Source organism: Vulpes vulpes, chromosome X (assembly GCF_048418805.1).
Source record: "Vulpes vulpes isolate BD-2025 chromosome X, VulVul3, whole genome shotgun sequence".
Taxonomy (NCBI): Eukaryota; Metazoa; Chordata; class Mammalia; order Carnivora; family Canidae; genus Vulpes; species Vulpes vulpes.
The window spans coordinates 56,245,196-56,254,746 of record NC_132796.1 but is presented as its reverse complement, the minus strand read 5'-3'; the positions used below and the strand labels follow the sequence as shown (position 1 = coordinate 56,254,746).

The 9,551-nt window shown below is 45.6% G+C and overlaps 1 pseudogene; it reads right to left on the bottom strand.

The window, feature by feature from the left end:
• Positions 1 to 671: 671 nt before the first annotated feature.
• On the bottom strand, positions 672 to 3,207 carry LOC112909181 (PDZ and LIM domain protein 7-like; annotated as a pseudogene).
• Positions 3,208 to 9,551: the final 6,344 nt, after the last annotated feature.

The following is a 9,551-nucleotide window of genomic DNA, read 5'->3' as shown; positions in this document are numbered from 1 at the left end:
TTGATCTCAGCTTAGGTCTTGATCCTAGGCAGAGGGAGAGAGAGAAGCAGGCTCCCCACTGAGCAAGGAACCTGACATGGGGCTCAGTCTCAGGACCCTGGTATTATGACCTGAGCTGAAGGCAGATGGCTAACTGAGCCACCCAGACACCCCTTAATTACTATGTGTTTTAATGTGGACCTCCTTTGGTTGATACATATATTTTTTTTCTTTGGTTGATATTGTTGGGGGATCTCTGTGTCTCCTGGAGCTGGATATCTGTTTCCTTCCTTAAATTTGGGAAGTTTTCAGTTATTATTTCTTTAAATAAATTCTTTTGCTCCCTTCTCTCTTTCTCCTCTTTCTGGGATCCCTATAATGCAAATGTTCTTATGTTTGATGGTGTCACTGTGTTGCCTAAATATATTCTCATTTTGCATATTTTCTTGTCTTATCTGCTCAGCTGGATTACTTCTCATTACTCTGTCCTCCAGGTCTCTAATTAATTCTTCTGCTTCCTGTAGCCTACTATTTATTCCATCTAGTGTATTTTTATTTTCATTTATTGTGTTCTTCATCTCTGATTGGCTCTTTTTTTATCTCTTTGTTAAGGGTCTCACTGATATCCACCACTCTTTTTTCAAGTTCAGTGAGTGTCTTTATAACCATTACTTTATTTTTTTTTTCAGGACATAGCTGGATACAGCTTTATTGTGGCAGTGGATGTGAGCAGGGGTTGGTGTGGTCAGCACCAGTGTGTGGAGGGAGTGGGAGGAAATGGAGGGAGTGTGGGGAAATGAAGGGGATGGGGCAGAGCCCAGGGAACCACAGGCTCAGGCCAGGAGTTGGGGTTGGGGTGACCTTTGCCAGCCCTATCCAGAAATCTGGGCCGATGACTCCAGAACTGGAGCTCCCTCTGCCTGGGCTGGATGAGGCAGCAGTGGACAGGAAGGGCTCACACATGGGAGATGGCATGGCTCTTGCAGAGGGGCTTGTCCTTCTTAGAGTAGAAAGTCTTTCCTTCCAGGTTGATCTGGCATATCGCACACGTGCCAGCTGAAGCCCAGTGCCTCCAGAAACTGGTCCCCAGCATCGATCTTGAAGTCACAGCCCTGGCCAAACATCTTCTCATAGTCTTGCTCGCAGTAGGGTGCCCCTTCTTCCATGTAGAAGGCCCTGTTCCGAATGGGTGTCTTGCAGGCCACACAGGTGAAACAATGCACGTGCCAGGTCATCTTTAGGGCATGCATGATCTCACCTGTGATCTTCTTCTTGCACTTGGCACAGCTGGGTGCATAGCGCACATCATAGCAGGGTGGGCAGAAGATGGCACCCTTCTCCTCAAAGAAACCGCCCTCTTCCAGGACCTTCTCACACTGGCTGCACACAAATTCCTCGGGGTGGTACGCATGGCCCAGCGCAACCAGGTATCGGCCCCGGATGACCTTGTGGCAGTGGTGTTACACGGGAGTCTTGCCATTGTTGTCACCACCTGCTCCCGTGCCCTCTCCGGCGGCTGCCTGCACGATGGAGGTGCGGTTCTGCAGAGGTGTGGGTGTGGCTGGCTGGCTGTGCCGGGTCAGCACCGTGCTGGTCTTGTCCGGAGCATAGCGCTCAGCAAATCTAGGATCCACGGCCCAGGGTGGGCGGCTGGTGGGGCTGAGGGTGGTAGGGCTAGGCCAGGGTTCCTGGGGTGTAGCTGAGGCTGGGGCTGGGGTTTCTGTCCTGGGCACCTGGCTTGATTTCTTCAGGTGTTCCTCATCCGGGTCTTGCATGAACTCGGTGCTTGTGAGGTGGGCAAGGATGCGAAAGGAAGGAGACTGGCTTGTCCCGGGCCGAGGCCGCCAGTCCTCTGTGTCCTCCATCAGCCACTGCTTGCTGGCATCTGGGACCAACAGCTGGAGCGGCTGTCCGTTCTGCTGCAGGGCGTTGTCAGCTGTCAGGGGTACCAACAGGGCCCAAGAAGGCCCTACCGACAGGTTTCCCCTCAAAAAACCTATAAGGCATGGGAGTATTTTGAACCGAGAGTCACCAACAGATAAGAAACAGAAAGTTGAGCGCAGTGCATCACATGATTTTGATCCCACAGGTCTGGTCCAGCATTGTGTGTTTTTTTTTTTTTTTTAAGATTTTTTTTATTTGAGAGAGAGAGAGAGAATGAGTAGGGGGAGGGAGAAGAAGAGGGAAAGGAGCTGAGCAAGGAGGGCCATGTGGGGCTCAATCTCAGGTCTCCGCAATCATGACCTGAGCCGAAGGCAGATGCCCAACCGACTGAGCCACCCAGGCGCCCCTCTGCTTGATTTTAAAGAAGACTGACTACCTGACGCTACTTTCCCACTAAGTTATGGTTCACACATGCCTTGACAAAAACTTTCAGCAGAGCTTATCTGCCTTCCTTCATTGCTCCTTTCCCACTCTCTCATTCAGAGAAGAAACAAGCACAGAAGCTCTTCCTAGGAGGCACCTGCGCCAGCAGCCCTGCAGCAGAGCACGCTGTGGCTCAGGAGGGAGCTCCTGCCTCATGAAAGGCAAGACACAGCAGTTGGCTGTTCACATTTGCTTGCGGTGAAGACTTTACAACTCTTTCCTTGAAAGTGACAGCAGTGCCTCTCCAGGGTCGGAAGAACATGCCATTTGGATTCTCCAATCTTTCTCCAGAGCCCTTTATCCTGGTTTTTGATTTGCACACTGGGACCTGCTATTTCTTCTTGTCGTAAGTCATTGACGCTGCGGTCCAGTGAGATCATGTCACTTGCCACCATGTTAAATCCAAACTCTTTAATGCTGGCTTGAATTGCATGTTTGAATTCTGGTCCCAAAACCAATGGCTTCATGTTCTCTCCAGGGCCACCAACAGGCCGGGCCAAACCAAAGGGCTGGACCGTCTTGTTGAGGGAGGTGCTGGGTGCAAAGGTGTACCACAGGGGGTCCGCGGCGGGGGCCAGGGCCTTCTGAAGTTTGTTCTGAGCTGGCTGGGCCCTGCTTAGACCCAGGCTCAGGTGCTCCCCGCAGGCACGAATCTTGTTCTGGGCTTCAATGTGCGTCAGGCCCCCCGCATTCTCGCCATCTATGCTCAGCACCCAGTCACCTACAGCCACACCGGCCTGTGCAGCTTTGCCTCCAGGAGTGAGCCTGGAGATGGAGAGGGGCACCTTGCCCCTCTGCAGCTGAAAGCCCCAAGGTGCGGGCCCCTCCAGCACCACCTTGAAGGAATCCATGGCGCTTGCCCCTGCTTGGCCCCGCGGAGGCTCTGCTCGGTGGCTGGCCCCAAAGAGCCACGTTGGGATCCGCCGCCGGTGTTCTCTAACCATTACTTTAAATTCTCTCTCAGGCATGTTATTTATCTCCATTTTACTTTGTTATCTTGCTGTGATTTTGTCATGTTCTTTCATTTGGGACATATTCATCTCCCTCCTTGTTTTGTCTCTCTGAGGAGACAGAGTGTTAGGAAAGTAATCTACCTCTCCTATACTTGAAAGTAATGGACTAATGAAGAAGATATCCTGTAGTGCTCTTCAGTGCAGTGTCCTCTGTTCCCCAGAATCTGGTTCTTCATGGGTACCTCCTATGTGTGTTATGTGCATCCTGCTGTTGTGAGCCACTTTTTCCTTCAGTCCTATCATCTGCAGTGGCTCTCTTTGCCTTTTGTGGGTAGTGTTTGGTCACTGTGATGTTAGTGGGCCTGTCTGGGGATGTCTTGGGCTTGAGTTGAGCCGAGTCAGGCATTTATCAGAGTAGGAATAGCACCAAACTGCTGGGTGCTTTCCCTGTGTTGTCCTCTGAGAGGCTTTCATTAATAGGCAGGGCCTGCAATTGAGACCAGCTGTCTGTCTCCAGCCTATTGCTGGATGGTGTGTGTGTTATCTTTCCTTCTCCCTAGGGAAAGAGTAACTTTGGAGTGGTGCTGGCCCCTATTGGGGCTGCTTACACACTGCCAGGCCTGTGGCACCACTGTGGATGGGCTCCAGCTATGAATGTATTGGATGGTGTGGATTTGCAATGTGTTGAGGGGGGCTGGGTGGGGGTGTTAGCAAGTTCGGTAATGAGTATCTACGCCACACTGGTTCCCACAGGTGTCCATGTGTTTATGCTGGGGGATGGTGGAAGGAAATGGCACCTGCCAGTTCCTTTGTTCTTGGAAGAGTCTCCCAGTGATCTCTATCCTTCTGAGACAAGCTCTTAGTTGATTAAACTACTCTCCCTCTCATATGCCCCAGGAGTTGTTGTTGGTTTTTCAAACTGCTGAACTGCTGCTTCTGTACTGTATTTCTATGGGGCTCTTTGTTGTGCTGTCTCTGTAAGGTTGGGGACTCGGCTTCCTTTTGCCCTTCTGGCTCTCCCAGAGTTGATCCCACTGATTTTTAAAATTCTAGGTTTTAAGTCCCACTGATTTTAAGAACTCACAAAATTCAGGCCCTCTAGTTTCCAAAGCCAAATATTATGGGGATTCATCATCTTGGCAGGGGCTCCCCAGGATGAGGGTCTGTTTTTTCCCCCTTTCTCCTGTGGCCAGGCCCAAGGGTTTGTTTAGCTCCCAGCCTCGTCTTTACCCTTCCTACTCTCTTCAATGTGGCCTCTTCTCTGCTTTTAGCTGTGGAGAGTTTGTTCTGTCAGTCTTTAGGTTGTTTTCTGGGTTATTTACACTGATGTGATTGTTATCTAGTTGTATCTGTTGGGGTGAGCCTAGGTTCCTCCTACTCCACCATCTTCACCAGAAGTCCTGGGCTTCATAATTTTTGACAATGGTTTACCTCAGTTGGGCTTAAGGAGTTTGTTTGTTTGTTTGTTTGTTTGTTTGTTTGTTTATTTGTTTGTTTATTTATTTATTTAGGAAACTTAGCTGAGCTATTGCCATCAGAACTTGTCACCCTTAAACAAATAGGCTGAAAGGATAGTCCAGAGATAATGAACAATGTCCTAATGGGGATATTCAGGCAAGACTGGCCATTAAGACTTGCCAAGTTTCTCTTTGCTTAGCAAGTTGCTCTATGTTAGACAACAGGAGTCAGTACTAGTGTATTATTAAGAGCAGAAATCTTTTTTTTTAATAAATTAATTTTTATTGGTGTTCAATTTACCAACATACAGAATAACACCCAGTGCTCATCCGCTCAGTGCCCGTCGCCCATTCACCCCTACCCCCCGCCCTCCTCCCCTTCCACCACCCCTAGTTCATTTCCCAGAGTTAGGAGTCTTTATGTTCTGTCTCCCTTCCTGATATTTCCCACACATAAGAGGAGAAAATCTTAAGGCTGATTACCATCTATATCTATATTCATCTGCCATTTCTGCTCTTCAGAATTTCTGTGCTTTTGCCTCTTCATTATTTACTGTTTCTCATTTGTTGTGGCTATGAAAATAATAAATACACTTGCAAGGATTTAGTCTAAAGTCAAGTAAATTGGCTGCAGAAAGATTCTTTTGGGTAAAGCCTACAAACTTTACTGTATAGATATTGACATCTGACTCCTTAAGACTTTTTCCCCTTTTCTTTTCATTCTTTTCTTTGTTCCAGATATATAAGGTTGCTAGAGAAGTGACCTCTGGATGAATGAGGTGTTATTCATTTGGATTCTGGAAGGTGGCTCTCATCTTGATTCAACAGTTTTCCTGTTGGCTTGGGCTCCTTTTTCCTCTGGGGCCAGTGAGATCCACTGCTATAGGTCAAAGGTGGCAGTCAAATAGTAGAGGTGTATACTCATCTCAGTTCAACAGTCTAGGTAGACCTGCCCTAAGGGGGCAGTTTCTAGGGACATCAAGAAGAGGCCTTTTTCTGTGGTCATCAAGACAGTGTGGTACTGGCACAAAAACAGACACATAGATCAATGGAACAGAATAGAGAATCCAGAAGTGGGCCCTCAACTTTATGGTCAACTAATATTCGACAAAGGAGGAAAGATTATCCACTGGAAGAAAGACAGTCTCTTCAATAAATGGTGCTGGGAAAATTGGACATCCACATGCAGAAGAATGAAACTAGACCACTCTCTTTCACCATACACAAAGATAAACTCAAAATGGATGAAAGATCTAAATGTGAGACAAGATTCCATCAAAATCCTAGAGGAGAACACAGGCAACACCCTCTTTGAACTTGGCCACAGTAACTTCTTGCAAGATATATCCACGAAGGCAAAAGAAACAAAAGCAAAAATGAACTATTGGGACTTCATCAAGATAAGAAGCTTTTGCACAGCAAAGGGTACAGTCAACAAAACTAAAAGACAACCTACAGAATGGGAGAAGATATTTGCAAATGACGTATCAGATAAAGGGCTAGTTTCCAAGATCTATAAAGAACTTCTTAAACTCTACAGCAAAGAAACAAACAATCCAATCATGAAATGGGCAAAAGACATGAAGAGAAATCTCACAGAGGAAGACATAGACATGGCCAACAAGCACATGAGAAAATGCTCCGCATCACTTGCCATCAGGGAAATACAAATGAAAACCACAATGAGATACCACCTCACAGCAGTGAGAATGGGGAAAATTAACAAGGCAGGAAACCACAAATGTTGGAGAGGATGCGGAGAAAAGGGAACCCTCTTGCACTGTTGGTGGGAATGTGAACTGTTACAGCAATTCTGGAAAACTGTGTGGAGGTTCCTCAAAGAGTTAAAAATAGACCTGCCCTATGACCCAGCAATTGCACTGTTGGGGATTTACCCCAAAGATACAGATGCAATGAAACGCCGGGACACCTGCACCCCGATGTTTCTAGCAGCAATGTCCACAATAGCCAAATGGTGGAAGGATCCTCGATGTCCATTGAAAGATGAATGGATAAAGAAGATGTGATTTATGTATACAATGGAATATTACTCAGCCATTAGAAATGACAAATACCTACCATTTGCTTCGACGTGGATGGAACTGGAGGGTATTATGCTGAGTGAAGTAAGTCAATCGGAGAAGGACAATCATATGGTCTCATTCATTTGGGGAATATAAATAATAGTGAAAGGGAATAGAGGAGAAGGGAGAAGAAATGGGTAGGAGATATCAGAAAGGGAGACAGAACATGGAAGACTCCTACTCTGGGAAAGGAAGTAGGGGTGGTGGAAGGGGAGGAGGGCCGGGGGTGGGGGTGACTGAGTTGCGGGCACTGAGGGGGGCACTTGACGGGATGAGCACTGGGTGTTATTCTGTATGTTGGCAAATTGAACACCAATAAAAAATAAATTCATTATTAAAAAAAAAGAAGAGGCCTTTTTGTTTTGGTGGTATATGGGGGTTATGAAATGTGACATTTTCCCCTTTGAATATAATAAGACCATTTGGAATAGATATTTTCCTTGCTAAACTATCTTTGCTCTGGCCCCTTGGGGAATGGCAGAAGGAGCTAACATCTGTGAAATATATAGGTCAAACAGCAAGTAGGCTGGGAAAGCCCAGCAATTCCTTCACAACAGTTGAAGCCCAAGGCTCCTGAGCCTGAGCCAACATGTCTGGGGAAGCAAAAGGGGGCTGGCCCAGGGGAGACTAATGCATGTGTATGTACATGTATCTATGTGCGTATGTGTGCCCAAGACAGTGCAGAATGGGGGTTGGGGAGAGGAATAAGACAACCAATCTGTACTATAACTTAGGGCCCCAAAGCTTCCTGGGATTGCATGTTTTTCTTTTTCATTCATGCAGCCATCTTTTTTTTTTTCAAATCTTTCTCCAGGTTTTTTCCTTTCTTTTCTCCCTCACTTTTTCCTTTCCTTTTCAATTTCTCCTTTGTTTTCTCCCCTCCTTCTCTCTTTCTAGGATGGCAAAGGACACCTGGACAGTTGGATGCTGGAGAATCATCTTTGAAAACAGGAGACTAAAAAAAAAGAAAACAAGAGACTGTCATCTTGCTGCCTTTCACCTCTATAATTCAGGGATTTCCAATTCATCCATTTAGGCTCTGTTTGTGTCTCTTCTTCTTGTTCATTTTGGGAGGCTGAATGAAAGCACATGAGCTGCAACTCTCTCCTCTGATAACCCTGTTTCTCTGCATTTTTCCTTGACTCACTAGGGAGAATCACACATCTTTTTGGATGGAGCACTTGGCTGGAGGCAAAGGACCTGGCTCCTGTTCCCAAGCTCTACTCTATACTTTTGGTGTGACCCTGGGCAAGTTCCTGTACTCTTTGGGGCCTTAGCTTCCCTTTCAATAAGTATGATAAATGGAAAGGAAAACCTTTGGAGCCTTCACTCAAAAGTGATGCTAATTAGAATACTAGGGCTTCCAAAATCTTCTTAGCCCTTGCCCCACCCCCTTCATTCTTACCTCTTTTCCTCCCAGGAAGCAGTTAGTTAAGTGAAAAGCCACACCCAAGGCTATGGTCTGAGTAGAATGGAGTTAAGTTTCACTTCTTAGTTTAAAATATATGATCAGAAAGAGTCCCCAAGCAAGAGGAGTGCAGGGGAAAGGTTCTGAAAGTGTAGGAATTTTATAGGAATAAAAACAAAGTTATCTCTCTGACCTTTTGTTCAAAGGTCCAGGATGAAGTGTTTGGATTGGTGTTAAACAGGAAGTTCAACTGAGAAGCAGGCCATTTTCCAGGTAGTATTTGGGGGTGAGGGAACTGCTGATCTGAACAGGACATAACTTGGCTGTACTGTGTGGGAATTTGTGAGCCCAGTTCTTCTTTCCTTATGACTGGGCACCTAGCAGCAGGGGTGTAGGTCTGCTTTGGTTTTTCTGTGAAAGAAGCAAGAACAGGAGCCTCCATGAAGGCTTATAGCTGCCTTCCAAGGAATTTCAGTGTATCTGGGAGCACAGAGGCTGAGTCATATTTTGGGAGAGGATTGTGTTTTTATACCCTCAATGCAGGGTGTTGCCATAATATTAATCATTATTATGGTTAAAAACAAATAAACTCATTCTGCAGTTATGACAAATCTGTGTTTTGGCTCTTTCTTGCCCCTGCATTGTCCTTCTGTTAGCTTCTGCCTTAGAGAACCAGAGTTTAACTCCATATTGCCAGAATAGGCAACTGCCTTTCTAACATCATTTTTTGAGATTGCACATAAAGTACCTAATTTAAAAAATTCCACATCTATTAACTAATATCTACAATTCACTGTATCAAAATTATTTAAGATAAACTGTGCATATAAGTGCACAGATATTAAGTGTACAAATCAATGAGTTTTGACAAATGTTTACTTCTATGCAAGCCAAACATCTATCAAAATTCAGAAGATTACCATCACCCAAAATATTATTCCTTCTCAGTCAATCCCCAACTTACCCCATAGGCAACCATTGTAATTATTTTTTTCTACCATGGATTATTCTGCCTGCCCTTGGAGGGTGTGGATTTTTTTTTATTTCACAGAAACCCTTATTTATTCAAATATACAACCCAGTTTTCTTCTCTAACAATCCAGAAAATTTCATTCAATATATGTAGAATGGAAATACCTGTCTTCAAAGGGTATACTGTACTTTCCACATACATAATTATCACTAAAAATGAATCACATGCATTTTTAGAGTAAAGAATACACCAAAGGTAGGTCTATTCAGAGACTAAGACACAACCCTACTTACCCCCCTCCTGCCCCTCCTCTGCTCTCACCTTTATGGA